Source organism: Octopus sinensis, linkage group LG10 (genome assembly GCF_006345805.1).
Source record: "Octopus sinensis linkage group LG10, ASM634580v1, whole genome shotgun sequence".
Lineage (NCBI taxonomy): Eukaryota > Metazoa > Mollusca > Cephalopoda > Octopoda > Octopodidae > Octopus > Octopus sinensis.
Window position 1 is genome coordinate 74,978,011 of NC_043006.1, and position 15,000 is coordinate 74,993,010.

The window sequence follows — 15,000 nt, forward strand, 5'->3', positions numbered from 1 at the left end:
GATAAATGAAGGCTCTGGTATTCAGCATGCAAGCATGAAAGAGAAAATCAGGAAGGAATGTTATAGGAGAGTTCGTGCAGTCCTGAAATCTGAACTAAATGCACGTAACAAGGTGTTAGCTATAAATTCCTTAGCAGTTCCAGTTGTTACTTATAGCTACAATGTGTTGAACTGGAATATGAGTGAAGTAAAGAATATAGATAGAAAAATACGCAAGCTGCTGAGTTGTAATAGGATGCACCACCCAAGGCAGACGTAGATCGCCTTTACCTTCCCAGAGCCCAAGGAGGTCGAGGCCTGATCCAATTTGAACTAGCTTACAAAACAACCACAATTGGACTGGCCAAATATCTCGAAATATCGAATGACTGGATGCTAAAGCTCGTGGAAAATCACGAGACGAAAGAAGCTTCATTCTTATCATCAAGGAAAGCAAAAATTTGCTATTGATCTCGTGCAGGATACCCAAACTGAACAACCCGAGGGAAGTACGGCAACTATTGTTGCAAAGAAGGTGAAAATGATGGCAATGAAAAAAGCGCACGAGCAATTGGCTGATAGGTGGGAGGAGAAGCCTCTGCACGGCAAATATGTGACCCGCAGCAAACAAGCTGATGTTGACCAGAAGCAAACCCATCAGTGGCTGCGGAGCTCAGGGCTAAAAGCAGATAGCGAAGGTTTCATCCTGGCTGCTCAAGACCAAAGCCTATTAACCCGGAACTACCAGGCCAATGTGATGAAAAATGGAGCAGACCCAAAATGCCGATTCTGCAACGACATGATTGAAGCAGTGGACCACCTAATCTCTGGATGTAAAGTCTTAGCACCAGTGGAGTATAAATTAAGACATGACAGAGTTGGCCAATATCTCCACTGGCTAATAAGTCGGCATTACAATATCAAAACTGCCAACAAGTGGTATAATCACCACCCTGAGGCTGTAACTGAAGGAGAAAATGTAACCATTCTGTGGGACTTTCCAGTACATACAGACCGAACCATCAAGGCCAATAAACCAGATATTGTTGTGAAAGACCAAAACAATAAAGTTTGCTTATTGATCGACATGAGCATCCCCTGTGATCATAATATCTCAGCGAAAGAGTTTGACAAGCTCAGAAAATATAAAGACCTACTCATTGAAATTGAGAAAATGTGGCATCTCAAGGCGGTTACAATACCAGTGATCGTAGGAGCACTAGGAATGATCAAGAAGGGAACCGAAAATTATATGAGAATGATCCCTGGCTTACCATCCCTGCAAGAAGTGCAAAAGATTGTCTTAACTGGTACATCACACGTATTGAGAAGAGCATTGTCGATGTGAGAACTGTTGCTGCTCATGTATTTTAATTTAACTTAAAAAAAAAAAAAAAAAATGAACGAACTACTGAGTTTGGTTTAATGGCCTACCAATATACACTATAGTTTCTTTGCCCTAGGAGTCGGGAAGACACTCGGCAAGAAATGGAAGAAAATTTGAAAGAAGAAAAAAAAATAATAATAAATAATAATAATAATAATAATAATAATAATAATAATAATAATAATAATAATAATAATAATAATAATAAATGCCCCGATGCAGTACCAGGCAGTGGCTTCTTATCTTAACTGATTAGAAGTGTTATGATGTACACTGTTTTGTCTTGGTATAAAAGATAGGCTGCAGCAAAAATTCTGCTCAATACCGCAGATCTGCTTGTCCGTCGGCTGACCTTAACTAATTGAGTATGTCTCTTAGTGGCTGACAGTATATGGACCTCTGATCATGAGCGGAAGTAGTGGGGGAGCATTATGGCTATGTGTTAAGAGGAATTCTTTGGAGTTTGAATAATTCACCTTTGGTAACATGGGCATTTCGTTCAACATCCTTAAACAACCTTTTTCAGGGACCTTTTGAGAAGGATGGACTACTCGACCTGAAGAAAGTTCTAACTGGGCCCCACCTGCAAGGTCGTGTGCTGTTTATCTTGATATGAGATCACGATGTCGTGCACATATGGTTGTGATGCATGTGTCTGGTGTACCCTTATCAGTGCCTGGTGTACCCTTGTTAACACTTTCACCCTCCGCAAAAAATCCCAAATTTTATTTAATTTGCTTTGCGGGAAGGACTGTGTCAACGAAGTCGCGTCTTGTCGTTACCTTCGAACGCGGAGTAGATGAAACAGGGACAACTGGTGAAGGGGAACATTCTTTATGCTGCATGTCTCGTTTCTCTGTTTGTTTTTTTCATTGTTCGAAAAAAAGTTCGTTTTGTATGTTTTTGTATTTATACATTCGTTTCTCATTGTGTTCAACGTTTTTATGATGTCCTGTATCCATAAATGCATGTATATATACATATATATGTAGGTATATACATATATGTATGTATATATGCATATATATATATATTTGTTGAGCAAGATTTTTTTATGTGAAGTCGTGTGTTGAAACAGATATTGTTGTATTTCGGAATGGTCATTATTGGCTAAACTGGCAAAATGACCATTCCGAAATGCGACAATATATATATATATATTATATAATATATATATAATATATATATATATATATATATTATATATATAGGTTATCCAAACGGGAAAACAGAAAAACAACAACACGTGGAACAATGAAAGTATTATTATTATTAGGCGCTTATTATTATTAGGCGCTTATTATATAATACATGTATATGTATGTATTATGTATGTATGTATGCATGTATGTATGTATGTATGTATGTATGTATGTATGTATGTATGTATGTATGTATGTATGTATGCACTCATATATATATTTCGATAATGCACACGCCCGAGATCTTCAGCCCTTGGGGTAGAAAGTGCTCCTTAGCCGTAGTGAAGGCAATCTATCTAGGGAGATAACCTTACAATAAATCACTCGGTCCGTAGCTTAGAAATACTGGGTTGACGTCCAGCGGGAACAGCTTTGTTTCATGGAGGAGGAAAGATCTTCTTTAGTACTTGGTTGTACAATGCTTTCCAATGTGTGTAGTAGTGGCGCGCGCACACATTATTAGCCATTTGAAAAGACTATGGAATTTAGTCTCGACCACGGTCGAACAATAATGATGATGATCGGCCCTTGCAGCCAACAAAAGATATCATTTATCAGTATTTAATTATTTTTATTTTTATGGACCAACGTGTTGTGGCTTATATCATTATGAACTCCACGCGTTTTACTAACCGAATGAAATAAAATGATTACAGACGAGAAACGCAATCTACGAGACAAACCCGGTAAAACTCATCGATTGTGCAGCGTTATCACTGTTTATAGCCATAATTCGTTTCCTACCTCCATTGCGGTACCTATTTATAGCATAATGATTTCAGCTACGGAAATATTGCCGCGCTGGTGATTTTAGTATATGTGGATGTCTGATCTATTGGTTACAATATGCGTGCGCGCGTGCGTGTATGTGATATGCTGTCAACACGAACATCTGCTCTTAGCTAGAAATTATGAATGAAGGATATAGAAAACGAGTAAAAAAAAAATTACCTATCAATCTATCTATCAATTTCTCACTCTCTCTCTCTCTCTCTCTCTCTCTCTCTACATGTACATGTGTGTATATATGTATTTGTATATATATGTATTTGTATATATATATATATATATATAATATATATATATATATATTATATATATATATATATAGATAGATAGATAGAATAGATAGATAGATAGATAGATATATGTACATGTAAATATATGTGTGTATATATATATATACATATATATATATATATATATATATATATACATACATATATATATATATATGTATGTATGTTTATGTGTGTGTGTGTGTATATGTATGTGTGTATGATACCGTCGACTGTGAAATATAGTCGAACATTGTAACTTAATTACAGTCCATTACGTTTTGTGTTCAAATCTCACCGATATCAAGTTTCCATTTCATGCTTCCGGTTCCGAAAAATGAGGAATAATAACCAAGTGATGGGGTCGTTTGAATGGCCTTTAGCCTTCAGACAAAATCCGTGGCCTTGTGCCAATGTTAAATATATGTAAATTATCTCATTTGTGTATTTCGTTGGTGTAATGTTCTAACGTTTGTGACGGTGTCACTGCTGCTGCTGCTGTTGTTGTTGTTGTTAAGCAACAAGACGGGTAAGGGTGATTAGGTGATGGTCTAGGGCTTAGGGGCGAGAGACCCCAGACCTTGGAAAAAAAAACTTTGGTTGTCTTGCTGTAGTCGAGGGCTCTTCGTTGACGCCCGACACCACTGGGAGGTGGCCCTAGAAGTCGCTGGAAATGGAGATCTCCAGGTCCGAATTCTTGAACGGCTGCTGCTGTTGCTGTTGCCCCTACTGCTACTGGTGTTGCATTCAGGGCATACAGAACACAATGTCCCTCATAAAAGTTGTTTACCTTGGAGGGGGAATTATGATGATTGAAAGGGGGAATGCACAAATTTCCATCCTTAATAAAAACAAGTATTTTTTCTTTTCAACTTTTTAAATTTGTCCAACATCATAGCCAAGTAGCAGGAGTTATGCGGAAAGAAAATTCATTTCTATCTTGCTATTAATAAAGAGAGCTGGGCTGCAAAATATTTACACTAATTTTCTTTTATTATTTTCTTTTCCTTTTTTAATAACTTTTTAATAATGGAAGGCAAGATTTATGATATCGGAGGAATATCATCTCCTTCCACCATTCTTCTTGTTCGTTATGTAGTTCAGGCTTTCGGCAGGCGAAGAGAAAAGACCTCAAGTGCAACTGCTATTTACAACTGGTTTATTTACAGGAAAGGTGAAGTGTGCTACTCTCAGCTACCATCTTAAGCTCCAATAGCGTGGGCGCATTGCCTCTGGAGATAGACAAGCAGAAAGCCTCAGCCAATGCTGCTGTGGTGATACCGCCAAAAGAGGTAACAGGTCTGAATCGATTTTCCGTCTATATCGTTTCCATCACGAGCCTCGTTGTGATCTCGCGCATGGCAAATGGATGGAGGTGAGGTCTCGCTCCAGTCTCGGAGATGGCAATGGCTGCTGCGAGATCTCATCCAATATGTCTGGTTGCTTGTGTCGCTACTACTTGTTATGGTTATCTCAATAGATATTCTATAGAAATTATAGCCAGGCACTGATTTATGCTACGACGTTTCGTACACGAGACGTTAGAAGTAAAACAAACAATGACTGTTCACACAGTACAATTCGGTATTGACTTATAGAAACATTTAATATACTTTATAGTATTCTAGAAGGTACATGTTGACACTCCTGTGGTGTCATAGTATTACCATGTAACATTTGGTTTGATTCATTTGGTTGAGCCGTTTTAGAATGCATTGGGAACAGAGATACAAAAGATTTTATACACACACACACCATACACACACACACACACACACACACACACACACACACACACACACACACACACACACACACACACACACACACATATATATATATCAAAAATAAGCAACAAGGATATCCAGAGGTAATGCAATACGATCGTTTCATGCAACTCCATTTAATTAAACAATGCAATCATTACATCAATTTAAAATGCAGAGCACTCCTCAGCTGCACAAAGACATAGAATTTAATTAAATTAAAACAGATGGACATATTAGTATACTAATGTGCCCATCTGGAAGAGGGCGAGGGTGATGGGGTCTCCTCACTTTCAACCTCGTCAGAAATTTACGAACCCCTTCTTGGATATCCGGGGTTCTTGAATAATTAACCAGTTGAACACCTTCCTTCTCACATGCCCTACATGCTGTAAATAATCGCCGTAGGAACAAGGCTTGTAATTTGACCTCAGTACTTGCCTGAGCCATTATTTTAGAAACACAAAGAAGAAAGACGAAATTGATCTTCGATCTTAGTTGGACTTGAACGCAGAACGTAGTGGACCATACCTACAAACCCCTCATAATATACATTCTGACGTTCTAACGAATCGTCTAATTCGGCGTTATACTGACATGCAATAAATTATTCTCGGTGAGTGTTAATAGAATATGAATGGCTGCCAATATAGTGAACATGCTTGCTTATCTTTCACGTAATCTCTATAACTAACTTGTGTCATTAATGTCAAACACAAAAGAGAAATCGTTATAAATCTACTCCTGTGACTGCACAGAGCACAAGATAAATGCTTGGGGTATAACGTTTCAACCGGGGACTAATAATAGATAGACCATAGACTAAAAGATCGTTTACGATATTTCAGCTCAATTTCAGTGACACGTTGAATGTGATAGAAAAATGTATTACCATACCAAACGAAAGTATTAACACGAAATCAAATGAAAACCTCTATATGGCCACTCAACTCGTTAATAATAATCCTTTCTACTATAGGTATGAGGCCTGAAATTTTGTGGAAGGGGCAATTCGATTACATCGATCCCCAGTGTTGAACTGGTTCTTATTTCATCGACCCCGAAATAATAAAAGGCAAAGTTGACCTCAGTGGAATTTGAATTCAAGGTAAAAACGGTCGGAATTTTGCCTGGCATGCTAACGATTCAGCCAGCTCACCACCTCAATGATAATAATAATAATAATAATAATAATAATAATAATAATAATAATAATAATAATAATAATAATAATGATAATGATAATGATCATAATAATAATAATAATAATAATAATAATAATAATAATAATAATAATAATAATGGTTTCAAATTTTGCTACAAGGACAGCCATTTCGGGGGAAAGGTTAAGTCGATTACATCGACCCCAGTGTGTCACTGGTACTTAATTTATGGACACCGAAAGGATGAAAGACAAAGTCAACCTCAACGGAATTTGAACTCAGAACAGAGAGTAGTGATACCTAAAACACTACAAAAGAAAATATTGAGGGAATATAATGTTGGACATCTTGGTATTTCGAGGATGAAAGCTTCCATGCGTAGCTACGTGTACTGGCCAAAAGTGGATAGAGAAATCGAAACTTTATTGAAAGGCTCTAGGGGATGTTCTCTAGCAGTAAAATTACCGACACTAGAAAGTGAACCTTGGACAAAAGTAGATGTTTCGTAGTCGAGACTGCACATCGATTTCACTGGTCCTTTAAAAGGTTCATACTACTTAGTGGTAGTTGATAGTTTTTTCTAAATGGCGAGAAATTTGTAAGTGTAAAAAACTAGCCTCCTCAACGTCGACAAATTTTTACATGAGCTGTTTGCGAGATTTGGCATCCCAGACGCGATAGTGTCTGACAATGGAATGCAATTTGTGTCTTTTGAGGTTAAAATGTTTTGTAAAATGTTCGTTGTAACTACGCCGCCATACCATCCCCAGATCTAACGGATAGGTAGAATGCTTTGACGATACGTTCAAGAAAGCCCTAAGAAATTTGAATAAGGAAGCCACGGATGAGGTAATTCTACAACAATTCTTAAGAGTATTCTGTGTGATACCAAATCCAAATACACCAACAGGTATGTTCGCGAAGGAAATAAAATCAGTCTTCGACAAATTGCTACCGGGCAAGAAAAGAAAAATTGCTTTGGAAAATACAGCAAGATTTTTGTAATTGGTGAAATCGGTGAAAAGGGCATGTAAGAACGGAAAACAGAGTTGGGAAGATGTCGTGATTACAAAACGCATAGGAAAAATGCTATACTTGGTAAAATGTAGAACAGGCGTATACAAGAGACACATAAACCAACTGAAGAAAGATTCGTTGAGAGTGAACCCAAGAGATTGGAAGAACCAATGGAATGGTTATATGATACTTTTCAAGTACCAACGCCACTACAGGTGATTGAACCCAGGCGCACAAGTGTAAGTAAAAGAAAATGTACGGAGTTCCTGGAAGTGGATGCCAAACGGAAAACATATTAAATGTGTAACTTAGAAAAAAAAGACCCCAAAACTAAAGTAGAGTGATACAAAAAAAGTATTGCCATTAAAAGAAATGAAATGACACCCCCTAAGAAAAAAACGAATAACTTAAAGAGGGAGATGTTGTGAGGATAACAGTAATAATGGTACACCCCCTTTACGTTACGGGTGGTATGTAGTAGTCGTTATAAATAAGATGATGTCGGTCAGTATAAACAGAGAGTACGTAGTAGACGGTCATAGACTGTTGTGCTTTTACTTGTCTTTATACTGCTATACAGGAGTGAGATTTATAAAAATCCGACTTAAAGGATTACAACAGTAATACACTGCCTAAATACCAATCTTGAGGTTCCTCGGTTGTCTGTAGGTGGAACTCTCCATTTGGGGAATTTTACTGTGGAGGTTTTTTTGTTGTTAACTTTTATTGTTTCAATTTGGTGCTCCTTTGGTATGTGATTTATAAGGGAGATTACTTTAGGCTACTTTAAAAAATATTCTGAACATTCTGGCATTGTAAATGTATTTTTTCAAAATTCTTACTCTTTTAATAATAAGAAGACCACATATTAATTAAAATAAGCGTATATCACTCACCAAAGTAAATTTGCTCACGTAGACCACACGGAAAGTAGCATTAACTCAAAATAAACTAAAAAGTAACCTAAAGTAATCTCCCTTTGAATTGCAGATCACACGACCAAGTGGCGCGTTACTTTTTCTTAAGAAATGATTCGAATTTATTTCTGGTTTCTTGTAAAAATGCAACTGCCTTCGTCTCGTCGTTGATCACATTGTAAAAATCTTTAGCCAACATCTGAAAGGTTTTAGAAATTGAAAAGTAAACTAAAAAGTAATCTATAGTAATCTCCCTTGTAGATCACACTCCAAAGAAGCACCTTCAATTTTGTACACGAAGTTTTGTGCTAAGCCCTACTTGCCCCTTGTGTTGTATTGTCCCTTTTTGCTTTGAGTTAAGCCCTTAGGCCCTTGTAACCAATATAAAAACCAATATTACAATAATGACACCAACAACCATAAAAATTACACAGTCAAAGCAACCTTGGAAGTATTCATAGTCTTCAAAAAGTTTAAAAAATCATAACAAAATAGAAATAAGAAGAAACTGAAGATGACTTTTACTAAGTAGCAGAGGAAGTGTGTCAAAGGAAATAAAATAAAATAAAATAAGAATAGAAATAAAAAAAGTCAAAGGATAATTAAAACACTTTGTTGTCTTTTTACGGCGTTGATTCGTTTCTTTAAATTATCTCCTATCTTTATTATTCCTCATTTATTGTTTTCGGCCAGTGTGGCTCTCAGTGATTCCTATGAACTCTACTGGTCATTAATCTCTAAGTAGCAGACCGGATTTCTTTCGTTTATTTCATCTGTATATTTAATTTGCTATTTTTTTCTTTAGCTTTTTAAATACCCTTATCTCATTCATACACACATGCATTAATTCCTATCCTCCCAGCCGCAATCAGTGTTCAGTCTACTCCATCCCAATTGCTGTATTCCATATTGCTGGTTATCTTGCTTCGGCTGCACTTTCTAGCAAATATAAAGTTTTTCTCAACATTTTAGCTTGCTTACCAACCACATGGTTCCGGGTTCAGTCCCACTGCGTGGCACTTTGGGCAAGTGTCTTCTACTATAGCCTCGAACCGACCAAAGCCTTGTGAGTGGATTTGGTAAACGGAAACTGAAAGAAACCCGTCGTATATATGTATTTGTATATATATATGTGTGTGTGTGTTTGTGTGTCTGTGTTCGTACCCCCCCCCAACATCGCTGGACAACCGATGCTGGTGTGTTTACGTCCCCGTCACTTAGCGGTTCGGCAAAAGAGACCGATAGAATAAGTACTAGGCTTACAAAGAATAAGTCCTGGGGTCGATTTGCTCGAGTAAAGGCGGTGCTCCAGCATGGCCGCAGTCAAATGACTGAAACAAGTAAAAGAGTAAAGAGTAAAAGAGTAAATAATACTTTGATGTTCAAATTTAAATGCTTATTTAAATGCTTATTTACTATTGTAAATATTGAAATATTCAACCTTTGTAAAATCAAAAATCACATTACTGTTTTCTTACCCGTTACTGGTATAAACACTATTTCACAATTTTTATCCACCAAACACTTGGCGTGCAAAGCTTTAGAATAATAATTTTGCAAACCAATTAAAAATTGTTACGTCAACAACCTAAGAAACACAGAACCAACTTTTCCATTAAAATGCAATATGAGAAGTTTCATTCAATTTGAAATATTATACTCTGTTGCGTCTTTGATTTTTCCAGTATTTAAATCATTGTAATTACCTGGTTAATAAATGTATTAAAACACTCGAATTACACCTGCTTCGTGCAGTCACGTGAATTCCCATGAATTTGTCAAATTAAAAGACACAATATTTTTCTCAGCACTGGTGCAGTTCCTCCTTCAACACACACAAATTCTTAATTATTTAACATACAGAAACCCTTCACTCCCTAGGGTGCATAACCTATCGATTTCAGTTTCACATATTGGTACAAGGCCAGCAATTTCGGGGTAAGAGATAAGCCGATTGCATCGGCACCAATACTCAACTGGTACGTATTTGATCGACCCGAAAGGATGAAAGACAACGTCTTGAATTGTCATCGTTACTTCTGCACCTTTGCTTTTTTTTTATGTAGGAGCATTGGCCCCTATGCAAACCCATTTTTACCTCTGGAAAGGGGTGGTCCATACTAGTCTGATTTCTATCTTTTGACTTTATCAGGAGCTTTCGCTCCGCTGGCATGACCTTGAAGGTCATTGCAGCAAACACGCCACAACATCACAACTAAGATTAGACCTTATGATGGACACAGGTCCTTATTCAATCATTATTTGTCCCTTATGGTAAGTAGAAAGGTCTCTCGTCAACCACCTGATATACAGGAACATTTGTTGCTTCCAACTGTGTATCTACGTGTGTGTAACATCGCTTGGCACTGACACGTTGCAGAGACACGCAAATAAAGAAACTCATATTAAACACAAAAATATTACACACACACACACACACACACACACACACACACACACACACACACACACACACACACACATACAAATAATCTGCTTTTGATGGTATTAACAACAAAAGAATTAGCACGGACAGAAAAACGAAGTGGATCAATATTTTATTGAAGATTTTGTGTAATCTTTTTCGTTTTTATATTAGACATAGTTTTTATATTAGACTTGTTATTTTTGTGCAATCGGTTCTTGTGGCATACTGTTTATTATTAGACAGCGAATTACCATAGTCTTTAGAGCGTTTGCCAGAATGTTTGTCGGTAATTTGTTTTCGACTCCACTCCGTGAGTTCAAATCCTGCCGAAGTCAACTTCGCCATTCACCTTCTCGGGGTTCGGTAAAATAAAGGACAAAATTCAAGGTGATGAAATGTCGAAATTGTAACAATATTTCGGACCAGATGCCCAGCGGTACTTGTTCTGTCTCTTTCCGTTTCTGAATCCAAATTCCACCGAAGTCATCTTTTCCATTCTTCGATAAAATAAAGTACCAGCCAATTATTAAGCTCGTGGATATCGATTAACCCTACCCTCAAAATTGCTGGTCTGACATAAAAAATTATTGTTTTCTTCTGGTTCATTTGTGTGGCGGACAAAACGCTCAGTGGTATTTCTTTCGACTCATTACGTTCTGAGTTGAAGTTCTATCAGGGCCAGCTCTGCATTTAATCACTCTGGGGTCGATAAAATAAGTAGCAGTCGAGTGCTAGGATTGATGGTGTAATCGACTTTCTCCATCCTCACAAAGCTGCTGAGCTTGTATCAAATTTAGAAAGACTTATTAAAACGTGGGCTGACGCAACCGTTAGCGTGTAATCTCTTTTTCTTCTTTCAAAATTGCTGGCTCCTGCCAAAATTAAAAAAAGAAGATTGGTTTCAAATTTGGCACAAAGTCAGCAGTTACGGTCGATTATATTGACCTCAGTGTACAACTGGTACTTATTTTACTGACCCCCGAAAGGATAAAAGGCCAAGTCGACCTCCGCGGAGTTAGAATGTAAAGACGGACGAAAGCCGCTAAACATTTTGCCTGGCGTGCAAACGATTCTTATTTCTTTATTGCCCACAAGGAGCTACACACAGAGGGGACAAACAAGGACAGAGAAAGGGATTAAGTCGATTACATCGACCCCAGTGCGTAACTGGTACTTAATTTATCGACCCCGAAAGGATGAAAGACAAAGTCGACCTCGGCGGAATTTGAACTCAGAACATAAAGACAGACAAAATACCTATTTCTTTACTACCCTCAAGAGGCTAAACACAGAAGGGATAAACAAGGACAGACAAACAGATTAAGTCGATTACATCGACCCCAGTGCGTAACTGGTACTTAATTTATCGACCCCGAAAGGATGAGGCAAAGTCGACCTCGGCGGAATTTGAACTCAGAAGTAACGGCAGACGAAATAAGGCTACGCATTTCGCCCGGCGTGCTAACGTTTCTGCCAGTTCGCCGCCTTAAAATTAGAAATCATTATGAACTGGCGGTGAACGCCCAGAATCGTTAGCGCGTCGAACAAAATGATTAGCAGCATTTCCTTCAAGCTTTTTGCGTCTTATGTCCAAACACCGGCGTGAACGTCTTTGCCTTTCATCCTTTCGGGGTCGATAAAATAACTACCAGTCAACTACCGGGGTTGAGGAAATCTACCTTTCAACTACCGGGGTTGAGGAAATCTACCTTTCAACTACCGGGGTCGATAAAAACCTACCAACCACTGCCACCACCATCATCACCACCACCACCACCACCACCAGCCGTTCAAGAATTTGGGCCGCCTGGAGATCTCCATTTCCAGCGACTTCGAGGGCCACCTCTCAGTGAAGTCTGACGTCAACGAAGAGCCCTCGACTACAACAAGACAACCAAATATTTTCTTTTCGAAAGTCTGGGGTCTCTCGCCCCTAAGCCGTAGACCATCACCTAATCACCCTTACCAGTCTTGTTGCTTAACAACCACCACCACCACCACCACCAATTTTTAGGTTTTGTGCCCATAGTAAAAAGAATTATTAGTATTTTCTCTCTTAAAGTATCTTTAAAATGGCATCGTATGCGACATAGCAAAGTTGGCATGAAACCAGGCAAACACGCGATCAATAATTCTACGTCTCTTCCCCAATGTTGTTTCAATAAACACCGTTTGAATAAATATCTTTCCTTTTTATATCTTTGTCTTTCAATTATCCTGTCTTTCCGTTATTTTTGTTCATTTTAGAGTAACTTTTCAACCTTTTTGACACATTTAAGATTGTTTTTGCTGTTTTTTTTTTACTCATTTGCTTTATTTTATCCAACACGGTTAAGGCCATAATGGAGCACTTCCTGCTGCCGCTATTTTTGCTGTTGATATAGTTATGTGTGTTGTATCGTCTGTCTTTACGTTCTCAGTTCAAATTCCGCCGAGTCTGACTTTGCCTTTCACCCTGTTGCGTATTGGGGTCGATAGATCGACTGGCACCCTCCCCAAAAGTTTCGGGCCTTGTGCCTAGAGTAGAAAAGGATATAGATGTGTGGGTGCATCTAATTGTGTGTGTATGTGCGTGCGTGTGCGTAAAGTTAATCTTTATGTCCAAATTAATAAAGATATCTTATTAGGACACCGAATACTGCGGGAGATCCTCTCATCGAGGCGCTTGGTGCATCGCTAGTAGTTCAGGTTAATAACGCATTATTCCCTGTTGAAACAAAATATCCATGTTAATTTGGATATAAAGATTACTTTTGGGTGTTAATACTGACTTCGTAATTAATGCATGTATGTGTGTGTGTGTGTGTGCGTGTGTGTACATGCATATATATATATATACACACACACACATACACGCATGCATATGTATACATACACTCAAGCATACACATACACTACACGTATATGTATTCATACTTACATATATGTATATATATATATATATATATGTATACATATATATTACATATATATGCATATATATATTGTATATAAATATATATTACATATATATACATATATATATATATATACATATATACATATATTTATGTATATACATATATATTATATATATATATATATATACATATGTATGCATACATGCTCGAAATACGGGAGTAGAAAAACAGCCAACAACTGATGAAGGCTCGTTCTTTATGTTGTTTGCCTTCTTTTCCATTTGTGTCTTTCGTTGTTAGAAAAATAGTTCATAATCCATGTGACGTCCTGTGCCAAATATATATATATATAGGTATAGTTGTATGTACATATACGTATGTATATATGCATACATATATGCATATATATATATATATATATATAGATTATATATATATATATATATATATATATTATATAATATATATATATATATATATATATTATATATATATATATATAGATATATATATATATATATATATATATATATATATATAGATATATATATATATATAAATATATATATAGATATATATATATATAATATATATATATATTAATATATATATATATATATATATATATAAATATATATATATATATATATATATATATATAAATATATATATATATATGTATGTATGTATATATATAATATATATATATATATATATATATATATATATAGATATATATATATATATGAAAAAGCAAGTCAAAATAGAAAATGCTAAAATAATTTTATAAAGAACTTTTCAGTACCGGTTCGGTCATTTTGAGACCTTTTCAACTGTAACGATTAAATAATTAAATTTAGAAAAATTAAAAGAAAAGTTTTTTTAAAGGAATATTTGTATAGTGTTCAAATATAAGTGGCATTCTGCCTTTCTCTGTCTCCCTTGTTTGCACTTGTGTGTTCGAGGCCGTTGTGAATGTATATATATATATATATATATATATATATACACGAGGTCTGATCAATAAGTATCCGGACTGTTGTAGTAACGAAACAAAAACACGCAGAGTGAAACCGTTTGCTGAAGAGTTACCTTGAAATCTGCTGCTCATGCGCATTAATTTTTTAACGTTCTAGCTCACTTCCGCTATTTACAGCAGAGCTTGGGACGATGGTGTATAGCG